Source organism: Terrapene carolina, unplaced genomic scaffold, assembly GCF_002925995.2.
Source record: "Terrapene carolina triunguis isolate 2854851 unplaced genomic scaffold, T_m_triunguis-2.0 Scaffold68, whole genome shotgun sequence".
Classification (NCBI taxonomy): Eukaryota; Metazoa; Chordata; order Testudines; family Emydidae; genus Terrapene; species Terrapene triunguis.
The window spans coordinates 20295155-20321173 of record NW_020664419.1 but is presented as its reverse complement, the minus strand read 5'-3'; the positions used below and the strand labels follow the sequence as shown (position 1 = coordinate 20321173).

At 41.7% G+C, this 26019-nt stretch overlaps 1 protein-coding gene and 1 pseudogene across 1 annotated transcript in view; both read left to right on the top strand.

Moving 5' to 3' along the window:
- Positions 1 to 26019, top strand: part of RELN (reelin) — a 430874-nt gene that overhangs the window by 68430 nt on the left and 336425 nt on the right. The window lies entirely within an intron of this gene.
- Positions 16426 to 16743, top strand: LOC112112555 (annotated as a pseudogene).

The following is a 26019-nucleotide window of genomic DNA, read 5'->3' as shown; positions in this document are numbered from 1 at the left end:
GTATTTATAGAACATACACAACAAAACAAAACATGATCTCTTCTTTATTTGTCAGATATCATTTTCTAAACCTAACTCTTTAAGTGTTAACATATTCTTGGAATAGTAGATGAAAAGACTCAACAACAAGACTCTCTAAAATGCGTGCACTCCTGACCAAAAAGATCTCAAAGCCTAAAGGCCAGAAAAAAATTAAAGCAGAAGATATGCAAAATCAGTCATGCATAGTTTGAAATATCTCATTTTTCTTGTTGATATGAATACTGAAACACGATGCCCTGAGGAAGTCTACTGTTTAATTATGAATATCCCTTTATGCGTTGCAGAAAAAATGTTTCCATCTCTGACCTGTCTTTTGAGCTGCAGCTTAACCATGCAAACTGTAGGGCTCATTGTGTTATCTGAGCAGAGTTGTTTAAATGGCATTTTAGATAAAATCTCATTTAATTTTTAATTGCTATTTTTCTTTGCTTGCTCTTAAGTTTAAGTATAAATTCAAGAAAGTCATTTGGATGATCATGAAGACCAGATGCTATTGTGCTCTCTCCTAACACTGGCAGTAAAAAAGAACCGTGAGAGGAATGGTGATAACAGCTTTTAGTTTTTAGGCTCATTTGGGAACTTACCCTGTGAAGTGGTGAAGGCCTCCCAGATAGCAATCAGTACACTATAGGATCAGATCCTAGAGGAATTAGGTAGTTTTAAAAATGTATTAGCCACAATGTTTAATATATTTCAGGGTCATTGGAAGCAAAGTAACAATAGAGACAATGGCATGCTTTTACTTTTTGAAAGAAACATAAAGAACATTGCTAGGAAGGCTAATAACATTCTGTTTCATTTTTCTTTTTGTTATCAGAGAAGCAGATCCACCTATCTATCAGTCATATGTGGGTGGGATTGTCATAGTACATACAGAACGGAACTTAAAAAAATTGGCTAAGATTGTGTGAGGTCTAAAAACATCAATTTGGACACTTGTGTGGCATTTTGTGGAGAAGAAACTTGACAGAAGTTGGCCCTTCCAAGAACTGGAGGGATGAAAATTAGGAAACTGGGCTTGGTAGTGTTTATCTGTGTAGTAGGAAAGAATAATTCTCTCTAGTGCATGAATTACTGGGGGAATTTTATGTAGGGGGTCAGACTAGACTATCTTAGTGGTCCTGTCTGGCGATAAAATCTATGAAATTTTTCCAATAGATCTATCTTTCATGCTGTCATGATAATTATCTTTTAACTACCTAATTTAGAAACATTTGATAGAGACCCAAATGCTGTTAGTTCTTCTCTGCAATAATTAGCTGAAGTTACTACACTCATGTCACTCCATTCGAGCTAGCCTAGCTTGAATGAGAGTGACCACACTTTAAGACAATACTGTAGATACACAGAATGACTGGATTAGCAGCTGATGGGTGGTGTAACTCAAGCTGCTGCAACCCCACTGAATTACTGGCTCCAGCATCAGCAGCAGTGGTCCTTCAGCCCATAGCAGCTGACAGGCCAGTTAGCTCAAGCTTAAAGCACCACTTAAAACTAGAGATTTTGGTGTGTGGTGAGGTTAGGATCAAAACTCAGGTTGTAGCTCAAGATGGCAATGCAGTGAAGAGAAGCCCTTAGTTAGTTTCCTCTGTTTGGAATCATTATGGGGGGAAAAAAGATTTATCCTGATAGATTTATTCCAAAGGGGTTAGGTTTCTTTATGTTTATAGGCATAAAAACATATATTCTCTGGCCAAGAGAATGAGTCACTTCTGTTTTCCTGTAGGGACTTTACCATCTTATCAAAATATTAATTTGAATATTCATCTAACAATCGTGTTAGGAAGGAATGAGTGAACTGATTTGGGTAAAATTTAATGTAGGTCCTAAATATTTGTCCATTGACCCAAACAGAACCTTTGGTCAGGCTCAGTTAAACATGAACTGCAAAGCTAAAATCAGAACTGAGAGAAGACAGAAATATGTGCTGTATGCCTGACTAACCAGGCTATGAGAATCTTTCAGCACAGAAATAAGCTTTAAACTTACTTTTTAATATGAATTATTTTCTCCTTGTGAGATCTCCTGGCATATACTAGTTCACTAAAGATATCTCAAACTCCATCTTTCTGGATCATCACTTATACCATTAGTCCTCAATTAGTGCAGTTTGTGTTTCTGGGCTCAGCTCAATTTTCATTTTAGTGTTGTATTTATCTTCAAGTCTCCACTCTCCTTCCTTGTCCTTCCCAGGATTCCCTCCTTGTCCCACTCCCCCTCTAGTCCCCAAATATCCTTCCCTATGGACCCATCTTCATCCCTGATTATATTCCTTACCCCCCACTCTACTGCTATCCCTCTCCCCATGTAAAATGAGGACCCAACTGACAATTTTCAAATCAAGGTTGGATGTTTTTCTAAAAGAGATGCCCTAGGAACTATTTTGGGGAAGTTATGCAAGGGGTCAGACTAGACCAGTGGTTCTCAAAGTTTTGTACTGGTGACCCCTTTCACATAGCAAGCCTCTGAGTGTGACCCCCCTTATAAATTAAAAACAATTATTTATATATTTAACGCCATTATAAATGCTGGAGGCAAAGCGGGGTTTGGGGTGGAGGCTGATAGCTTGTGACCCCCTATGCAATAACCTTGCGACCTCCTGAGGGATCCTGACCCCCAGTTTGAGAACCCCTGGACTAGATGATCACAATGTTGCCTTCTGGCCTTGGAATCCATGAACAGGCTTATGGCCTCACTGCTACATCTTAGTATGTTTGCTTATTGCACCCTTCAGTTTTATGGTTATTTGTAGCCCAGAACTGCACACCTCATGCAAAGCAGTAAAGCAGGAAATCCCTCGTTCTGACGTTTCCCTTCAAAGCGGTGTTGCACTTTGAGAAGCAAAGAACTGGAAGGCTCCAGCATGCAATGAGTGCCCTATTGGGAAGTTACAAGACCTTCTGCACTCCTTTTTAAAAGAGAAGGAGGGAGACAGCAAGAGGGGTGAAAATTACAGGTAGGAAGCTGGAGATTTGATGTGGGGTTTGGGGAGAGTGAGGGAGTGGGAATTGGACTCAAGTCATATGAGGAACAGGGGGTGGGGAGTGAGAGGAGGAAGAGAGTGCAGTGCATGAGGTATCTGGAGTGCATGCTGCACCCTGTAAGAGCATGCAGTTGGGGTCATTCTGACTTGTGCTCCCTATAGCCATCATAGGAATTGGGCCCATTTCAATCACAATGCATCTGATACTCCTGAGGGAATTCTGCACAGAAAAAGAAAATATTCTGCGCCAAAAAATTAAATATTCTGCACACAATATTTTAAAATTCTGCATATTTTATTTGTCAAAATAACACAATATAACCACACCATTTTCAATTATTTGCTGATAAGTATTTTGAAATAAATTACCAAAATAATTGAAAATGGTGTGATTATATTGTTGTTGTGTTTCTGTGTTATTTTGACAATTAAAATATTCAGAACTTTGCAGAATTTAAAATGTTTAAATTTTTCAGTGCAGAATTCCCTCAAGAGTACCAGGGTTCTGTGTGGCGCAGTCTGGGTGTGGGCAGCTCGGTGGGGGGTCTGGGTGCGGGGGGGAATCTGGGTGCACAGGGGCTCAGTGCAGGGTTCTGGGTGCAGGGGGAATGGAACTCTGCAAGGGGGGGCAAGTTGAAGATGGTTAGGGCTCAGTGGATTGGGGGAAATGGGGCTTGGTGGGGTGGGGGCTCATGATGCAGGGGGTGAGGCTCGGCAGGGTGGGAGTTTGGAGGGCTCCATAGGGGGTTCTGGGTGCGGCGGGCTCCTGATACGGAGGGGCCTTGGTGGTGGTGGGGTTACAGGTGCGCATGTGGGGGGAGGGATCACTGTACAGGGAGCTGCTCCCTCTGTCCGCCCAACCCTGGTGCATCCGGACCCCACTCCGTACCAACCCTCCCCCCCCCCGGGCCCCCCCCCCCCCGCCCCTGGACCCCCCCCAAGCCTCAACCGCCCCGCATGCAGACATCCCCCACCCTGCGGCGCAGAGCTTCCTGCAGCTAGGGGAAGTTTCTGGGGCTTGATCTGACCCAACCCCGGCTGCTCTATGCAGGGAAGGGGAAGGGGGAAGTCGGTCTCCGTCGTCCTCCCCCCTCCAAAGCTGGGACTGATGTCTCTGGGTGGCCAGGGCGTCCCCAGCCCCCGCCCCCCACAGTGATTTACCTCTCTCTCCCTTCCCCCCCCGGCTGCCTGAACAGATGCCTCTGAGCTGCCGAGCTGCCGGGGAGCGTGAGTGAGTACTGGTGCAGCATTTTCTGCAAGGAAGCAAAGGGATTCTGCAGGGGGGCATTTTTCTGTTGTGCTGCAGTTGCACAGAATTTTCCAAGGAGTAATCTGAGAGCTCCTAGTGCAGCAGTGCATTTCCACTGCCTCTACACTGAGCTGTGTATTAGGAGCACTACCTACCCTTCAGAGACTTATACTCAAATATAGGTATTTGTGGAGTAATGTTTTAGCTTACAGATCTAGATAAAGGGAAAACATCTCCCGCTACTTTTATAAGAGATTGGAAAAAAGCCAGCTGTTGAATTTTATTCATAGGTGAGCCTATGAAGTTTTTTTTCCAGTGGCTATACTCACAGCTTTAAAAAGTAGGGAAAATTCTGTAAAATGATTTTTTTTTTTTTTTTTTTTTTTTTAAAGTTTTCAGCTATGCACATAACATTGCTCTTGACGGGCTGCTTTGTAAACTACTGAACTTGCTTCAGATCCCTGGTTTACTTTGTGACAAGCCAAATGGGCTCCAGGACCCTCCCTTCACACCAGAGATACATGCCAGAAACCAAACAGATGGTAAACTAGGAAGAAATTACCCTCGGCATTCTCATTAGAACAGTTGGGGAAATTTTAATAGGCCCCCATTTGCCTTGTGCTGTATCTAATACCCTTTGAACTGCCACTTTTTTTTTTGTTACAAGTCAACTACTGCCATGTATATTTTAATAGGGATTATCAAACACAATTTGCCCAGAAGATGTACCAGCCGTCCACTGCTAATTAGCCAACTTTAAATAATCACTGAGTTCTGGAATAATTGGAAAGAAACACTGTTTTTCCTGCCAATGCATAATTACTAATTAAAAGGAAGATAAAATATCTGTATAGCAGTCATATCTGGAAGAATCTGTTAACAGTTAATTAAATTGTGAGTTGATGCCAAGTTGACATTGGTCAAGAAAGTTTAAATTTGAGTATAGTTTTAAGATTCCCCTCATTGTCAACATTCTGTACCAGAACCATAATGACAGTGAAATCTTTAAAGATAAAATGTCATGGCGTTGTCAATTCCTATTTAATGTACTTATAGCCAGAAGTTGACCCTTCCTATGAAAAGTGCCTGTCTCCTGTCATACGCATTACATATAGAATTTGATTTTTTTTAATCCAGTATATTTTCATAATCATAAAATTGACAATACTTGCCTGGGTTTACCTCATCAGAAATGGAGTACTGTGGTCTCTGAATATTCTGCTTGCTAAAAGACTGGAGGTTCTTCAAATATAATGTACTTCTAGGTGCCCCAGCATTAGAGAGGAGGATAATTTGGAAAAAAAATATTATGCAAAAAAATCTAAGGTTGGGTACTTTTAGTTTATTAGGACCCTAATCCATCACCCTCACTTATGTTGACATTATTCTGCAAGTAGTCCTATGCAGGGTGGAGTAAGGTGAGGATGGTAGAATAAGATACCTAATTTCATGTATCTGAGGGTGATGGAATCAAGCCCATATTTTATTTTTTGTAAAATCTCTCTGTAGCAGTAAAAGCTTTGAATGTACTTTTCTATAGTTTTTATATATCTGCGACTATATCCTTTAATATGTCTTAAGGTAGTGACATCAAAGACAGCAAGACTTATCCTTTCTCAAAATGAGGAATGCATAAAATTGTGTTTATTTGTGATCTTTGTTGTGTTACAGAGTAGCAGGTAAGAGATTAATAGCATCAAGCAGCACTTAATGTTTTACAGATAATTTGATCAGCTGGTTGGACAAATGGGAAGGAGGCAGACTATTTTGTGGGATGATACAGTGTTTATAAAGGAGCCCTAGGGTTTTCAATTGAGAAAGCGTTTACAAGCAGTTTACATAGCCAAAACCAAAGTGGTAAACAGTTGTACTGGGGCCAATCCTGGGTCAATTTGGCATGCATGTTTATTAGATAGTGGTGCTTCTCCAACTATTTGATACATCTGTTGCTCTCCCTGGGGATGCCCAGAATATATTAAGGTGAAAACATAGAGCATTTTTGAAGTTTTATTGCATTTTATTTTTTAATAAAAGCATTTAATAAAGCACTGCTTTAACATTTGGAATGACTGGATAATTCCTTTTGCTGTTATACAGCTTGTAAAATGATTACAATAAATTGAGGAATTCAGTAACAGAGGTATTTTACAGTGCTTCATTGTAATGGGTTTGTGACAATGTCATGTTTTGGGGTGCAATCCAGATCAGTAAGCGGCTGTGTCACTGCCTGCCCTTTAACCCTGGGTGCCTTTAATGCTCTGCTGCTGTGGCTCACAGCATGGACACCAACAGCCAGCAGACTAGCATGCAGTTCCCTGAGTCTGTGTGCTGTCCAGCCATGGTTCAGCACTCTGATCCCAGCAGCCTGCCTGTAACACAGCAGTTCCATCCTGGTTTCCACCAGCTTCTGGTTACTACTTGTAGAGGTGACCCCAAGACACCACTAGTCCCAAACTTCCCCAAAGCCATCTGCCCTGAAGGGTCCCACCCTTTCCTGGAATACTCAGAGAAATACCAAGGGTCACTTGCTCCTTTAAAAAGACAAAAGCACATTATAGTTTATTAACTTAACTGGGGTAAATACACCTTTCCCTTCAAGCACAGCACTGAATTAGTATATTGTAAAAATAAAACAAGTTTATTAACAAAAGGACATAGGTTAAGTGATACCAAGTAGAAGGAATAAAGTTAGAAAGTTTCACAAACAAACAGAAGTAAAAGTATGTTTTCTAGTGGCTAAGACTTGACTCAACAAACTACAGCCTTGGTTCAAGGTAGAGTTCTTACCGGTCTTTTTCTTTCTGGCCATGGCTGATGTTCTCTTAGTCAGGACCTTCCACAGAAGTACAAGGTGCTGGCTTCCATTGTCTTCCTAAGTGAAAGATCCTTGCCTAAGCAGGTTTCTCACATATATTCAGTTCCCAGAGACTTCAACCCCCTTGGTTGAACAACCCATCTTTCTCAGCTTGCAAGAGCTCTGGCCCCTGGCGTCTGTCCAAAGATGGATGCCAAGATGGCTTCTTCTCTCTCCTTATTATAAGATTATTATTATCTTCCCAAACTCACTGTTTTGTCCCCAGAGTCAGGATGACCTCATGCTATTCTTACCTTTCTCTTCCTCATGCTGGACTTCTCATTCCCTGCTGATTCATATGTAAATAGGGCTTCAGTTGTTTTGGTTCCACAGTGCTACCTTTCTTCCTATGTGTGTGTGTGTGGGGGGGGGGGTACCTGTTTTTCTCTGTGTTTGGTCACAAACTTTAAAGCATAATACCATTGAGTATCCATATTTCATCATATAGTGTTCATACGTAAATTTCACAATCATTTTCATCACCAGTGTGCCATTAGCTTTCATAAGGTCTTACCTGATATACTTTTATAATACAGTAATATTGTATACAGTCAGTTGATTCAATTACTTATCATTTAAGGTTCAGATCCTATGTTTTTATAGCCCAGATAAAGTTTATCTCTCCTGCTGAGGTGGAGACTCTATGTTAGCTTTGTTTACCTTATGTGTAAATGGCCTTTTGTGGTCTCTGGCTGATGATCAGGCTGTACAGATAAACAAATGTACATTCCTTTGTCTAAGGCAGACGGTGCTTATACATTGCTTGCCAAACACATTTTAATAACATAATTCTAGCACATATCCATAACTATTTATACACACCCCTATATGCATCACACAAGTATATTAATAATAAGTGAATTTTCCAGTGATATATTACATGCCACCTTTTGGGTATGTATCATGACAACAGAGTGTTAAGTGTAGTGAGTATGTCAGGTCTGACAAGGGTTGCTGACACAGAGTAGTGAACCATCAATAGGCCTCTGTCACAGATAATGACAAATAGTAGTAGTTAGTTCATTAATCATATGCAACATTATGATTAATGTAAATTATGTAAAAATAAAGAAATCCTGATTTAATAAAAAAGACTGTGGTTTAAATGTGTAGTTTAAAGTATAATAGCTAGTATAGATGACCAGTATAGATGGCTAGTGTCATGGCTAGTATAGATGACCTGTAGAGACTACTGATATCTGTTTCACTTTACTGTTTCAGACTGATATATATATGACACACAACTATGTTAGTAGAATATTAAGGCTGCCAATTCAAGAACTCAAAAGTTAGGAAACACTAGTATTAAGATTGCCTGTACAACCCTAATTCACACCCTTGTGCATATGCATTATCATGCATTCTTTAATTACATAATCACATACTACTTTTTTCCACAGCAACCTTGCCTCATTCAGTGCACAGAATGGGCAGCGTTTACTTAATGAGCAGTTATTCAATATTTTATTTTATCCTTATTGTTAATGTGTTAAGCCTTGTTTACTGCATGTTATTCAATAATTCTGCCTTCAGAGCAAAATTTAATTTCCTCCTGGGCTTTTCTGTGGTGCTCATCACTATAATATCCAAATACTTCACAAATATTAATTAATTTATCTTTCTCACACTGATGTGAGGTGAGGCGGTGGTATTATCCCCATTTTTCAGAGTTGAGGTGCAGAAGGATTGAGAAAAAATGTTCACTAATTTTGGTGCTCAGTTTTACCAATATATAGCACTTTGTATGTTCAAAGTGCAGTTCCCATTGACTTCAGTTGCAGCTGTAACTGTTTAGTACGTCTGCAAATCAGACTCCAGGCTACGAAGTTGGCCATCTGGAAAATGAGGAAGACACAGTTAGTGACCACATGTGAAAAGTATGGTTTAAGTGACTTGCCTAGCATCACACAGGAACTCTGTGGTAGAGGCAGTGATAGAATCCATTCTTTAGGGCAGCATTCAACTGCCTTAACCATAAAACTATCCTTTTTCTTCCTGCAATAGTCCACCTCATTCACTACATACCTTCTAATTTCTGCAACAAATGAGGCATGGGTCCAACAGGCAACAGCCTCTTTGGCTGTACAACCCTCATTCATCCCTAGATTAAGACTATCCTGTGCACTGAATGAAGTAGGAGTTCTGGGGAAAATATAGGATGTGATCAGGTAATTAAAGTATGTTTCATTGTGTTTATGCACAAGGGGGCAGAATTAATGTTGGCTTTGGCTGCTTAACTTTGCAACCTGAATGTTCAGTCAATTAATTTCTGCATAATTACCTATCTTTTTTAAAAAAAGCAAATTTAAAAATCAGAAATTCCATCATGTGGCATCAGACTACTATCCCCACGGTTCATCAGCAGAGTTGGAACTCTTAGATCCACTACACAGACCTCTGGCACTTGAACTAACAGAGTAACTGACAGCAGTAGTAGGTTGCATCCTCTAGAAGGGGATGAGATACACACTTTGCCAGTGGTTTTCATAGATATTTGCTGACTGCAGAGGAATGGTGAGTCTCAGGAATCTTGGGTTCCGTTCCATGTTCTGGAGGAGAGCGTGCTGTAGTAGGCACAGACACTCATGCCTTTTTTCCCCATAAGATTGATCCCTTCTGCCAGATCCCCTCCGAACTGTGTGTGGGCATATCAGGGTCACAGCTTGGCTATTCTGAAGATAGTAGTTTACTTAGATCAAGTTCCTGCACTTGTAAATGTAGGCACCCTCAAATATTTTATGGATAGAAGTATGCATTGCAAACAGGCACACGTGCGTATGTAACCCTTCTTCCAGGAGAGAAGGACAGCAACAAGAGCCAGGTTCAGTCTGTCAAGGGGTCAAGTCCAGTCCCACATTTGAACAAAACTTTTAGGAATCTGTCAGGTGTGTTTGCTGGCGTTACTGCACCAAAAGCATATACAGCATTGCCAGGGCCGGCTCCAGCATTTCTGCCGCCCCAAGCAAAAAAAAAAAAAAAAAGATCCCGCCCGGGGGCGGGAATTGGACAAAAAAAAAAAAAAAAAAGCCGCGATCGGCGGCGGCAGTTCAGCAGCAGGTCCTTCACTCCTAGAGGGAGTGAGGGACCTGCTGCCCCCGAATTGCCGCAGGTGCCACCCCTCTCCCTTGGCCGCCCCAAGCACCTGCTTGTTAAGCTGGTGCCTGGAGCCGGCCCTGAGCATTGCAGGGTTACAAGTGGAAGCTGGCATGAGGAAGATCCGGCAGCTATGTTTTTAAAACATAAAAAGTTGCCAAGACTTAAAGTGGGAATGCTGTTCAGTTTATAATTTATTAGAAATTATAGTAATGTTCATCCTGCTATTTCCTATTCTTGTTAAATCCTTTTTCATAGCCTGTAAAAACTAAAATTTATTATTACTATATTGCTGTGCATAGCGCTTGTGAAAAGAACAATTGACTACATATCTTGACGACTCTTAATAAATTGGAGGAGGAAAAACTTGAGTAACAATTTAGGTATAATTTTTCAACACTATTTTATGCTTAATTTACAAGTTGGTATATAAGAAAGCTGCACTGTAGTTTCTTTAATGTGACAAGGAATATCTTTGTGTAAACCCTTCCTAGAATTTAGTTTTCATTTCCTGTTGAGTAACTGCTGTTGCCAAAGCAGGGCAAGGAACATGAAAACTTTTATTTTAAAACTAATACTTCTCAGCTTTGGAATCAATATATACATATTTTTCATATTTTTTAAATGTATGCTGAAATTTGAGAATAGATGAATGAAAAAATATGCTCAAAGATGAAAATAAGAGGTATAAAAATCCAGCTGTCTATTGGATAAATCTGAAGGTAATCTATATGTCAAAGGCTATTGAATGTATTCAATGCGTGGAATAAACCATATTAGAAATTTTCTTAAATAAAACATTTTTTACTTTTAAAAAATTGATATTAAAATATAAATTTACTTAAAAGATAGGGATTTATGAAACTCAAACCAGGCACCATACTGTAATCCCCATCTGACTTTCAGCAGCAGTGAAAAGTAATGCAGTTATTAAAACCAAAGATGGCCTGTAGCCAAACCGTCTATCTCATGAGTTCATCAGGCTTGGGCTAGGTTAGTGCTTAGACAAGAGAAATCAAGGTGATACAGGAAATCCAATAGTGTTCATTCATCCCAGAAGAGTTGATAAACATACTCCAGTTTTGATCCCTGAAGGAGCACTGTATCTTGATGGTTGGAGTTATTTTTCAGATGTGATGTAAAACTGAGGACTCAATCCTATTAAGTACCATGAGTATCAAAAGACAGTGGGTGCTGGTCATGGCGTCCTTGCAAAATTCTAACTTGAGTAATTTCACTTGGGTAATTGCTTGCCTAAATTCCCCCCTGTAATTACAACAGTAAAACTTATTCAATTAGAATATCTAGTGAACTCTGAATTTCAGTGATGGTGGGGAAATTGTTCTTATATCTAGTTTAAAGCTTTTAGAGTGATTTTGGAACCTTTATAGTGAAAGGTACTATGCAAATGGAAGCAGTTATTAGTAATAGTTTACTAGGAATGGTGGAAAATATAAATAGCATTCTCCAAGACAATAACATTGTATCAGACATATAATATAGGGAGTAATGAAACATTTTACATAACAGATTACTAATAAAGTCAATAGTCTGCTTTTTAAATATACTCATGCTCTTTATATATCTGTCTTTGAATGACTAGCAGACACAGATGTATTGTGACATTACAGACATACTGCAATCAGATGGCATCACGGTCACCTTGACATTCTTTGACTTACTACGAGGGCAGTGTAATTATCAGTAAAATGAATCAATAAATACTGACACTAGCTGCTGGATGAAGACTATAAGTGGTAATGAAGTGTAGGTTAGAAAAGAGAGCCCGGTCAGCCTTGAGCTAGTGGAGCTGCTCCTTTAGCAAAGTGGACAGAAATCTTAGGCCTTGTCTACATGGGTATTTTGGGGGGGAGGGGGGTAGGGAGGGGTGGTAAATTGCCTTTTGTCCACACACAAGTTTTTTTTAATTATCTGGCATTTTATATCATATTAATTAATCTGCTTTGAGAGTAAAATAATTCTATACTGGAATGAGTTTTTTGGGGGATAATGTTCATATGGATGCATATAGCCGCTGTAATATTTTAGATGAACTGTTTGGCTTCTGGGAATCCTTCCACTGCTACCCCATAATGCATAGCTTCTCATCTGGATCGGCCTGTGTACCTGTGTGCCCTCTATTGTTACAGTGTCATCTTCAACAGATGTCACCTCCCTGTTTAAATGCTGGCATGAAGCCATGTGTGCATCTTTGTGATTCTAGCTCATGGCAAGTATACAGCCATTAGAGCAGCCAGGCCCCATGCTGCCACATGAACCTGTAGAACAATGGGTGTAGTGGTTAGAGCAATGGGGCTTGGAATCAGGACAATCATGACAATTGATCTGTCAGCACCAAACTCGTTAGCTATTGACCGGTAGTAATCAGTGGTGGTAATCTTCCAGGTGGTGATGGCTGCATTTGTCTCCCTTTTGAGAGGCACCCTCATGTTGGATGTTCTATCACGGCAGCACCGGGGTGAATTCTGCAGACTTCCAGGAAAGTAGCCTTTGTCCTCCTGAAGCTCTGCCACCACAACTGGTCATTCTAGGTCTGCAGCACTATCCTTTCCCACCAGGCAGTACTTGTTTGCTGAACCCAGAAGCAGCTTTGCACTGAGTGAAGCCGCACCAAGAAAATGGCCTGCAGAAGTAACTGCTTGATTTCGTCCCCATCTCCTCCTCTACTCAAATCATCACAGCATTATGGTGGCTGTCTCCTAACCTGCTGGAATTAGTGTCATGGTAATATCCTGCATGAATAATAATGTAATCATAAATTCCTTTATTAAATCCAAAGGCTGAATGGTATTTATGCAGTTGCTCTGAACATGCTTAAAAAGCCTAAGTAAGCAATTTACTACAACCAAAGAGTGACAAAACATTTATATGCATTTGATCAAAATACTTACAAATGGGCTAAACCCAGGGTACTTAGGCCCATATTGGTCGGCTCCAACTTGATCAGGCAGGTATTAGCAATGAATCTTTTAAGAGTTTACTTTTTTATACCCTTTAACAAACAAATGATGTCATTGCCAATTATCCAACCTTAGCTAAGGCCAGAGGAAGCAGTTTCTTATATAGCCAATTATTTACTACATCTGGTACCCAATTAACTGTGTTTTATTTCTGTTACTTCAGCCCAAATCTTAAATGAGGTAACACTGATATTTCAAAGGGTCACTGCAAGTTTAACACCACAACCGCTCTTCTTTCTCATGATCTCATTCTTTTTAGTCACATGTTTTGGGCCTATTGCTCATGAAATATCCCAACACAATTTAACACCAAAGTTCACCACTATCTAATGTGGCCTATTTTCCTACACAACCCATCCAAAGTCATCCAGCGGCGTGAACACTAATGCATGTGGAGGAGCCTATTCATATTAACGATGGTCAGGATCGTGGTGCTCAGCTGTGTGTTCTCTATGCTGCGTGACAGCAGTTCAAAAATGGCAATGACTTACAAAACACAGATAAATTATGGAATGCCAGGAGAGGAATCGTGGGAGTAGTTTAATTTGACCCAAAATCCCTGAATTCAAGTCGATTCAGGTAGGCATCTCCCAATGCACTGTGAGAAAAATCCAAGAGTGCACAGAGCCTAGCAGTAGAAAATTGCATCATGTGATATCTGCCTAGAATGCTGGGCAGCTGTTTTGAAAAAGTACAGAGTTGTGTGGACGCTATGACTCACAAGCTTAAAGCAGAACAAACAAAGCCTGTGGATGTGCTCTTTTGCTATAGATATTCTGTGTTTGCAGCAGAAAAAAAACATTCAAAAAAGACATTTCCATGTCGACTAGTTAAAAAACAGATCTAAATTTTAAATACTAATTCATATTCAAATGGTAAATATAAAATATTCCATCTGTGCACTCAGCATATTAAAGTCAGTACTTTACAAGAGGAACGTCATTCTCCCTAGATTCCCCTTAATAGTCTTGGATGGAATTTCTCTCAGTCAATTACTTTCTTAATTTTATCACTGAACGTGTAACAGTAATATCATAGCACTCGTAACCAACTAATAGTAATAATTCACTTGTGCGGGACCTTTGGGATAAACTTTACTTAAGAAGGGCAAAGATCTAATAAACTCTTACAAAAATCTTCAGTCTTAAGCTGCTAGAGTTCACTTCAACTAAATTTGAATGTACTAAAATGCATGAAAGCTGCTTTCGCTGCAATTTTCTCAACGAATATCAAAGAAATGAAACAGCCCTCTGGCGTCTAATTGAAGTTTGGCAAAGGATTTAATTTGAATAGAAATCTCAGATCTGGACCTGGGAATTTGTTTTTTGTTTTTTTAATCGTGTGTGACTTTTTGAAAACACAAGGCACCTTTTGCTCAATAAAGTACTATTATTTTTGCACTTCTGATGTACTCTGCTACATAGATACCAAGCAAGACCCAAGAAATATTTGGGGTGCATTTGGCCACTCAGTTTTAGACCTGCTTAAAATCAGAGGAATTTTCAAAGCTGACAGTGGGTGGTTCAGCCGTTTGGAAAATTCAGCCTTTGCTCTGGGTGCCCTAGCTTCCTGGATCTTCTGCATAGTCAACTACAGGACTTTTCAAAAGGTAGCTGTTGCATTCAGTTATGATACCCAGCTACATCTGTGTCCAGTTGCTGGTAAATACAAAAAGATTGAGAATATCTTATTGCCATTATATAAATCCATGGTATGCCCACATCTTGAATACTGCATACAGATGTGGTCTCCTCATTTCAAAAAAGATATACTGGCATTAGAAAAGGTTCAGAGAAGGGCAACTAAAATGATTAGGGGTTTGGAATGGGTCCCATATGAGGAGAGATTAAAGAGGCTAGGACTTTTCAGCTTGGAAAAGAGGAGACTAAGGGGGGGCTATGAAAGGGGTATATAAAATCATGAAGGGTGTGGAGAAAGTGAATAAGGAAAAGTTATTTACTTGTTCCCATAATATAATAACTAGGGGCCACCAAATGAAATTAATGGGCAGCAGGTTTAAAACAAATGAAAGGAAGTTCTTCTTCACACAGCGCACAGTCAACTTGTGGAATTCCTTGCCTGAGGAGGTTGTGAAGGCTAAGACTATAACAGGGTTTAAAAGACAACTAGATAAATTCATAGAGGTTAAGTCCATTAATGGCTATTAGCGAGGATGGGTAAGGAATGGTGTCCCTAGCCTATGTTTGTCAGAGGGTGGAGACGGATGGCAGGAGAGAGATCACTTGATCATTACCTGTTAGGTTCACTCCCTCTGGGGCACCTGGCATTGGCCACTGTCGGCAGACAGGATACTGGGCTGGATGGACCTTTGGTCTGACCCAATATGGCTGTTCTTATGTTCACTATTTTTAGACTTAGCACCTAGCAGGGCTCCACAAAGGCTCTATGTTGTGGTTATTGAGTAATATGAGGAATCATTGCAGGGTCCTGGAACACACAAGATAACAGAACTGCAAGTACTGCTAGGATTAGTATGGACAATTAATCACATCAGTCATTTCCCTTCTGAAACTAGTTGCCAGAGACATTTTGCAGAAAAGGAAAGTTACGTTGACAAGGGTAGCAGGAGAAGCAACTAGTAGAGAGGGCATGTTAAAAATGAACAAGAGATATACTGTACTTAACAACAAAGAACATAGTAATGTGTTAGTGATCACCACAACTATATAAGTAGTTGGGTTAAACTGGATAGCCCATGAGGTTTCATAAGCTTGTGTTCTCATGGCCATGCTTGTTGGGATTCCCTCTGAGACCTCTTTGCCCTAGGCTACCCAAGGACTCAGTTCAACTCCATATTTCATCACTCAGGTAAGTTTATTTGGCATACAGCAAAGCTAGGCTAAGTTAACCAGACTGAAACATAGGGGGTGGGTACAAGGTGTACCACACATCCAACATTACACAGAAAATGTCTTCCTTTATATATATTTACACATTGCATTGCATTTACTATACATTGCATCACACATTTTGGAATTGGCTTGGTTACTTAGTAGGAACCAATCCCTGTACAGCATGCTCTGTCCATGCACTGTTCATGCATAATATGACCTCTACCTAGTATTACATTTAGGCTTGTTTACTAATACCAGGATGCTCCTGCTGATCTTAGCTAGCCATCCTCACTCCATCATACTGCTTGTTACGATAATCTTCCATTCACCTTCCTCATCATGCCTTTCTCTTAGACTCCAGCGGGCGCATGTACGGCCCTGCGAGTAATTTTTTATTTTACCACTGCCTTGTGCCAGGCCGCATTACCATGAGCTTGTCCCTGAATCCCAAGCCCTTCCTGAAAGGGCTGACAGGGAAACCGGTGATGGTGAAGCTGAAGTAGGGGATGGAGTACAAGGGCTACCTGGTGTCTGTCGACGGCTACATGAACATGCAGCTTGCAAACACAGAAGAATACATAAATGGTGCATTGTCAGGGCACCTTGGTGAAGTTTTGATAAGATGTAACAACGTCCTGTACATCAGAGGAGTAGAAGATGAAGAAGATGGAGAAATGAGAGAATAAGTTTGCATATTTCTGGAAAATAAAGATCAGTTTTTCACACACAAAAAAAGGAAAGAAAGAAAGAAAGAGAGAAAAAGAAATGAAGCAAGTTACTTATATCAAGCCAGGCCTAGAATGTTTAACTTAAGAAATGTTTCTTAGAAGCTACAATCACTAATTTGTACTTAATGAAAATTAGCTAGATCTGATAAACTTTCAGGGATGGACCAGACTGGCTGACTAGACTTCTTAAAGTACAATATTGACATGTAGCATTTTGCTTTAATAACAAGCAAGGCAGATGTATACATCTGAGATATTTCACAGACAACTAACCTTTCTTAGTGCTCAAGTCTCAAATGTAGTAATAAGAAACATACATATCTTGTTACAAATAGTATCTGAAAATAAAGCCTGGAACAAAAAGTCACTCCTTCCTTTTAACAGGTTAGAAGTACACAAAAGATATAAATACAGGCTATGGCACTGTCTCCTCTGTGAAACTACATAGGATTACCTCTATATCTTTCCTAGCAAATTTACTTGTATGCACATCTAAATCTTGAATATACAGGTCAACCAGAAGAGGTGGAATAGTACACTTGTACTTTGAGTAAAAATGTAAAGAAGTTCTTAGATGCTGAAAAGCCACATCATGTTCTATCCCCAAAGATCATTTTAAAGGCAGTCTGTTTATAGTTGGTTAATTTGCTCTGTTAGTTAACTTTTCATGTGGACTAGCCTTGCTACACTGAATTTTGGTTGTAAAATTTGGCAATTGGTGCTGTATATGTGCAGTGATATTGTCGGTGTTTTGGCATCGTCAAAGCTGAAAGCAGTTTGAATGTAAGCCAATGATTCAAACACATTTCTAATTCACAAAAGGAAGACTGACTAGCAAAACAATTTCCTGTCCTGTTTGGCTTTGGATTCAAATTGCAGGGGCTCTTCATGGTGAACAAGTCCATTTAGTTGCACTATGAGGCCATGACACTTGTTACAAATTACTTATTTTTTCATAATAATATTGCAGAAGTTAGACCTGTTCAGTGAATCTCTGTTCAATTAATTTGTTTGAAGAGTTCTTGATGATGCATGACTAGAAAAAAAAGAAGTAGCTACTCTTAAGGTACTGTAGATGGTTTTAGTATGTGTTGTGGAAATTCACGCTACCTGAAAGCCTCTGAAATGCTCAGGAGGAATGAATCTCAAAATAAAAAGTGGCTTTTCATGTGTTGCCTTATTGAGTTACATTAGGTAGTTTCCCATATGTACTCAAAGGCTGAATTCCACCCTACAGTATGTCTCTAGTGAATGACTCAGAAAGCATTTCATTTTGAATTGGTTCATTTACAATGTCCCACTGCGGCTTCAGTTGGGTCAATCGTGAGAGATGGTTTGAGGCTCTTCAGCTTCATTTACCGTAATCTTTCACAAATCCTCACCACATTTTGCAGGAAACACAAGCCTACTACAATTCTCCTTTATTACTGTAATTTAAGGATCTATGCACTCAAGATGGCAACTTGTATAATATTTTGGAGACAATTCCACTGATTTGCTGAGAGTTTACAGAATAATATCTACACTTGTGTTCCTAAAGTGGTGTGCCATAATTAATCTACATGAAAGAGACATCAATTTAATACTTGTATGTATTGGACAATGTCTCAGATATATACAGCCTGCTAACCCTGAGCACACAGTGATGGAAGATGGAGCATACTGATTCGTTGGTTAGTATTTGAATGGATAATGTTCTGGCCAAAGGCAGGTTGGTAGAAAATACTAATAATTACCATATGGGCTTTAAAAGAACAATGTTTACTATTTAAGTCCCACAAACATATCCCAACATTTAAGAAATCAGTTTAACAAGGGGTCTTTTTTGTAAATCACTACATAGTATTGTGAACTGTAACAAAATATTCTGCTCTGTTTTGTTGATTTTCATTGTCTGTTTGACACTTTCCTGCATGATTTACTAATAAAACAAAATATGCTCTGGTGTACTTGTCACAGTACAAAACCTCCTGGAGGCAAACAAAGGCACCAGGGAAGAAATATGTCAAATCTGGAGTAGTGCCCCTGATAAAAATGAGATATTGCCCACTGGTAGCATTTCAGAGGTAACAACGCTGAGACATAAGTAAGGTTTTATGTCTTCCACAAACCATAAACAAAGATCAGAGATGTAGTGTTTTTCAAGCATTTAATATAATTTCTAAGTCTAGAGAAATTTGCACTTTAATACATTACATCTCAGTCCAGTTTATTTGCAAGTTAATTTTCTTAGGGTACGCACTGTTAAAATTTACAATTTGGTCTTGAGTTTTTAACTGTGTTACCATTACGAGGGACTACTTTATTAGAGCAGTTGAATCATTTAGGAAGGCAAGTGTCAACAGTGCAGTAGGTTGTAAATAAGATAGAAATTACAGTCATCAAGACAAAGTAACATGGGTTCTTCACAGATATTTTTTGTATTTTTGTGCCCTAAGGACAAATAACAAATCCCCTAGCTTTTCAGGAAGGCAGTGTAATGAAGTAATTTTTCTTAAAAGTTAAGATTTTTTTTTAAATGGTCAAACTGGGAAATATAACTGGACAGGAAAATAGTGTTATCCTCCTAATGAAGGAGACACATCACTGCATTATATTCAGCAAGAAAGCATCATGAAGAAACATTTATTTCATAAGATCAAATTAGACAATATTTAGGAGAATTATTGTTAATAAGTGTTGTCATTTTGTGGCTGTTGCAATTATATTTGCTTTCCCTCCGTCCCCCCATCAATTATATTCAGACTTAACAATAAAATATACTTTCAGTTCTAAAATAGTTCTTATTTTTGGCTAGTGGTACTTTATATACATATATTAAACATGGGTTGTACAACACATGTTAACTCTGACATTCTTTGCAGAATTTGAGCTTTTTGTTGAAAAAAAAAAAGTTTTAAGGCCCATGTGATCACAGTGGAAACCTTCTGAATATGAATGGATGACATCTGGATCAACACAGAGCCTGAAAGGATAACTCTGAGAGGTGTAAATTAACCCTATTCCTCCTAATGAGGTATTAATGCTGAATCCTGATCATCATTGTTAGCTAGCTGACTGCTGCTAATTTTAACAGACATATCTAGCTAAAATGCAAGTTGGGTATGATTAGTTATCATGGGCCCAACAGATCTACATTTCCTGAGTCAGTATTAGAAAAAGCTATACCCTTGTCACAGGGCTTAGCGATCTACTGATACTACTGCTCTAGTGGCTACTTTGACATCCACTCTGGTGGGAGGCCCCTCTTCCCTGAGCCATGTGAGCTGGGGGAAAGAAGAGTTCCAGAGATGAGCCAGGCCCTTGTGCCAAGGAAACCAAAGTTGGCAGGAGAACACAGAAGTAGCAGTTCTGCAGCAAGGACTGATGATGTCAGAGCATTTTCTCTGTTTTGATTCTGGACATTTGCATTCTCTTCCCTGCAATGATTGACTGTTAGCTGCAACCTTCTCCAACCCCCTCCCTCACAGTCTCTTCATCTTACCCTCACTCAACCTGCTGTCCATGCTCCTTGACCATCCTTCCCTTCCTCTCTTCTTCCCTATCCTGTCCTCCTCACCCTTCTTTCCTTCAGTGTCCCCTCCCCTTCCTTTGCCTTTCCATTTAGCTAATTCTCTGCTGTAGCCATTTACTGAACACCTGTTCATAGCTAGAGGTCACTTTTCAGGCACCCTGCCCCTTACACAGTCTCTCTTATGGCTAACAGCATCCCCACCTAGGGATGGTTTAATAACAGAAATTATTCAAACAGTCCTCAGGGTCCCCAAATAAAGTCCATATCCGTAACACAAACATTCATATTCAGCCCTGGTTCTTCTGCCACACTTGGAGCTCTTCCTCTGACCCAGTCTGGTCCACCCAGAACCACCAGTCCCCCTCCTTTCTGGCTGGAGCTCTGGCCACAGCTTCCTTTTCCTGTCAGGCACACCCTCCAGCTTCCAAGACTTCCCTGCACAAGCCTTTCTTATGTCCTGCAGTTTCCTGAGCTTCCCTCCTTCACTGCAGCCACCTGTTGCCCTTTATTACCTGATCCAATCCAGTAATCAGGCCCTCCAGCCCCTAAGAGGAAAGTCACTCCTAACAAAACCCAACCTAATTTTATTTTGCTTGGTTGGTTTGTTTTGTTATATTCCTTTCCCCTCCCCTCTGCCTTGTCAGTCTAGATTGTAAGAACTTGGGGACAGGAAGTGTCTACTACTCTGTTGGACAGAGCCTAGCATAGCGGGGTCCCATTTTCACTCAGTCCTTAGGTACTTATTCACTGTAATCAAGACACCTGCCAATCTTCTTTTGATAATCTAAACAGGTTGAGCTCTTTAAGTCTCTCACCATAAGGCATTTTCTCCCACCCTCAAATCATATTTGTGGCTCTTTTCTGTACCCTCTTCAGTTTGTCAACATACTTTGTAAAATACGGCCTTTGGAACCTTACACAGTATTCCAGTTTCAGTCTCACCACTGCCATATACACCGCTACCTCGATATAACGCGACCCGATATAACACAAATTCGGATATAATGCGGTAAAGCAGTGCTCCGGGGGGGCGGGGCTGTGCACTCCGGCGGATCAAAGCAAGTTCAATATAATGCGGTTTCACCTATAACGCGCTAAGATTTTTTGGCTCCCGAGGACAGCGTTATATCGAGGTAGAGGTGTATATAAGTAAAATCACCTCCCTGTTCCTACTCACCACTCCCCTGTTTATACATCCAAGGATCGCATTAGCCCTTTTTGCCACCTATTGCACTGGGAGCTCATGTTGAGTTGCATGTGTACTATGACCCCCAAATCCTTTTCTAAGTTTTGTTTTCCAGGATACAGTCCCCCATTCTGTAGGTATTGCCTGCATTCCTTGTTCCTAGATATACCACTTTGCATGTGGCTGTACTAAAACACATTTTGTTTGAATGGGCTCAGCTTACCAATCATTCCAGATCACTCTGCATGACTGCCCTACCTTCATCATTATTTATCACTTCTCCAATCTTTGTGCCATCTGCAAATTTTATCAGCAGTGATTTTGTCAGCAGTGACTTCCAGATCATGGATGAAAATGTTGAATAGGGTTGAGCCTAGTACCTGTGGAAGCCCAGAAACACCCCTATTCAATGATGGTGCTCTATGGTCAGCTACTTTTTGAGCTCTGTCAGTTAGACATTCCTTAGCCCATTTACACTGAACTTTACTGATTTTGTATAGTGCTAATTTTTAATCAGAATATTGTGCAGTACTGATTCAAGTGCCTTGCAAAAGTCTAAAAGGATGATGTGGAGCTAAATGAATAGAAATCAAAAGGCAAGAATCAAGACTTTCAGGAGCTGTTGTGCACAGAAATTTAGTATATCTTGGAAAACAGAGGTTCTATCATTTTTCTGCTATGTTAAGTAGCGATGGGAAAACAAAAAATGAAGAGTGACTATAATATGAAACAGCCAATGCAGCGAGTATCAAGGTGATTAACACAACTGGAAAAGTGCCTCTCTTATTCACATGCTGTCTTCTTAATAGAATCTGTTAAGAAGGTCAACAGTCAAACTGAAATTGCTACATAGGCCAGTTATGAAACTGCTTAGGTTCAAATTATGGGGAATTCATGAAGCAATGCCCCTCAACTGTTGTCATGATTCAGCTAGGAAGTCTGAAAATTTGACTCTCATTCAAATGTCTGTACAATGTAGAGAAACCGAATTATCTGACATCACATTATACCTCAACAGTATTATCATTATCTATTATTTGTTCTAGTGTAACGTATTTGCCTGGCATATTACTGACATTCATAGAAACGTTCTTGCTCTAGAGAGCGTAACTGTCTGAAGAGAAAAATTGTGAGCCAAGGCTATTTTGCAGGGGACAGCAAAAAGCAATCGGATTAAGCATGTATATTTGTCAGGCATCTTCAGAGTTCTGCTTCTTTTTGAGGAGGATGGAGAAGGTATTAAAATGGTTTGCTCTTCTTTCTTGAAAGGACTAGTGTTTGTAGTCTCATGGAAGAAACGTGCTTTGAGGAGGAACACAAAGGAATATAGGGTTTAGTGGAACAAGTCAGGAAGGGGAAGTTCCAGATTCATGGAGGAAGATAAAGTCAAGAGGAAGAGACTGGGGCAAAGAAAGCTGTTAGAGGTGCAGCTTGGGTGAAGTGAAGGCAATGAGGCAGGGAGTAATAAAAATTAGAGCAGAGAAGCTGGATGGAGCTAAATTGTGCAGGGCCATGAAAAATAAATTGCTAGTCTTCTTATGACCATTGAATATGCTGATTCTACCCATGAACTTCCAAGATCTGATCCACATACAGTTTTTTATTTGTGGGGTAACAGAATGTTTATGTAATTCATGAAAGGTTGTGGCCTGACCTCAATTTAAGGCCAAAGGCCTCTCAAGAATGTGATGCAAGATGTGATATCTCTGCATTAGCTAAATTTGCTGGCATCACAACCTCTTGGTGATTCTTCAGCAGAAGGAGTGAAGAATGGCATGGTTTGCCTTTTGTGGTAGTTGTGAAGAAAAATTAATTCAGTACCACTGTAACAGACCTTAGCAAAAGCTGTATGGGAAGGATTTAAATGGCCATCCTTGAAATTAGATCACATGGCCAGAACCACTGCTAAGTAAGGCTTTGTGTGAGGAAATTCTAGCGGAATACAGCTGAATGGCTGTAAGGTTTGATGGCTCAGCAGATGAAAGGTTGTGTAAGATTTGATGAACTTCCAAGATCTGATCCACATACAGTTTTTGTACTGGTATTAATTATTTTGACTTGTGAAAATAGCTATACTGGTACAATTTCACGTGGATGAAGTTATATGAATATAAAAGTGCCTTATACTGGTATAACTTCCTGTTCTATGATAGCTATATGGGTATAAAGCATCTTATAGCCATATAACTATGTCCATGCTTGGGGGGGTTGTACTGCTTTAGCAGTTGTAGTGGTACAACGTTGTGTGTGTGTAGACAAGACCAGGGCCAGCTCTACTGTTTTTGCCGCCCCAAGCAGCGCACCGAATTGCCGCCGCAGACGGCGGGGGCAGTCCATGTGCCGTTAGGGCGGCACGCGCGTTTCTGCGGCGGCGGCAATTCGGCGGCAGCTTCTGTCTTCTGCCACCAAATTGCCGCTGCGGGGCAGCTGAACATAGAAGCTGCCTCCGAATTGCCGACGCCGCAGAAACACACGTGCCGCCCTAATGGCACACGGACTGCCCCCGCCGTCTGAGGTGGAAATTCAGTGCGCTGCTTGGGAGCAAAAACGCACGGACTGCCGCCCCTTGCAGATTGCCGCCCCAACCACCTGCTTGGAAGGCTGGTGCCTGGAGCCGACCCTGGACAAGACACAAGTAAGCCCCTTCTAACTGAAAAGCATTGATCAGTTGGTATAGCTGAAGACTACAAGAGGCTCAGTGATCTTGCATTTCTGACGGACATCACCTCACAGTGAAATGATTCAAATCACAGCTTTAGTACAAGAATCCACCAGTTAAGATACCTTTCAAGAAAAATTAACAGTCCTCCAAAGAAAGCTGAAATTTATTCATGGACATCTAGGGTTGCCAAGTGTCCGGTTTTCGAATGGAATGCCCGGTCGAAAAGGAACTCTGGCGTCTCTGGTCAGCAGTGCTGACCGGGTCGTTAAAAGTTTGGTTGGTGGTGCAGCAGGACTAAGGCAGGCTCCCTGCCTGCCCTACTTCCGTGAAGCTCCCTGCTTGTCCCCCCTCTGGCTCCTGTGTGTAGGGGCAGCCAGGGGGCTCCGCACGCTGTCCCCGCCCCAAGCGCCGGTTCCACAGCTCCCATTGGCTGGGAACTGCGGCCAATGGGAGCGGCAGAGGTGGCACCTGAGGACAGGGCAGCTCACAGAGCTGCCTGGACACATCTCCATGTAGGAGCCAGAGGGAGGAGATGCCGCTGCTTCCAGGAGCTGCTTGAGGTAAGCGCCACCCTGAGCTTGCACCGCTGGCCCCCTCCCGTGCCCCAGCCCGGAGCCCCTCCTGTACCCCAAATCCCTCATCCCCAGCCCCACACCAGAACCTGCACCCCCAGCTGGAGCCCTCATCCCCCCCCACAGCCCAACCCCCTGCCCCAGCCATGATCCCCCTCCCACGCTCTGAACCCCTGTGTCCCAGTCTGGAGCACCCGCTGTAGCAATGCAGCAACTCACCGGTGCGGTGCCTCCTGCTGGTTGTCTCAGGAATTAGCTCTCCAGCCTAAGGAGCACCCTCTGCAGGCCAGTGTCCCGCTTGCCACTGGCTCTGTGTCCCTCCCGGATCCCGGTGCCCCTTAACCTTGGGTGCTGCCCGCTGGCAGTACCCTCACAGATCTGGGTCTCCCCTCCCCGGGGAACCCCCAACCCTCTATCCCCACCTCGCCTCAGTCTAGGGCTACTGCCAGTCTCCATCTAGTCCCCGCTCACTGGGGCAGACTGCAATGTACAACCCATTCATCATTGGCAAAGTGGGGTTTGGACCTGCTGCCTTTGCCTAACCATGGGCTGCACCTCTGCAACCCCAGTACCCCTCCCAGCCTTCAGCAAGGCCTGCAGCCTGGGAGTTTTCCAGGCTGGAGCTCCCCAGGCCTTCCCCCAGCCCTGCTCCACTCCAGGTACCCTTTTCTCCCAGGCAGCCCGGTCCTTCTCTCTCCAGCAAGAGAGAGGCTCTGCCTGAGCTCCTGCCCCACTGCCTTTTATAAGGCCAGCTGGGGCCTGACTGGGGCGTGGCCCCAGCTGAGGCTGTTTCCCCAATCAGCCCAGCCTTTGGCTCGTAGCTCCAGCCCTCTCCCAGGGCTGGTTGTAACCCTTTCAGGCTCGGAGCGGGTGACCATCCCGCTACACCCTCCTAGACCCCAAACCCCTCATCCCTGGCTCCACCCCAGAGCCTGCACTCCCAACCCCCTGAGCCAGCCCGGTGAAAATGACCGAGTGAGGGAGGATGGGGAGTGCGAGCAACAACGGGAGGTAGGGATGGAGTGAGCAGGGGGCGGGGCCTCTGAGAAGTGGTAGGGCCTTGTAGGAGTGATATGGCAGGGTGCAGGGCAAGGGTGTTTGGTTTTGTGCGAGTAGAAAATTGGCAACCCTATGGACAGCTCATGTGGAATGACATAGCCAGCTTTCCAATTTGCCAACAAATGGTGAAGAAATAGGAGCGTTTAAAGTATCATATTAACAGGGCCGGCTCTAGCTTTTTTGCTGCCCCAAGCAGCAAAAAAAAGCGCCGCCCCCCGAGCCCCCCCGCCAAGCGCCGCGC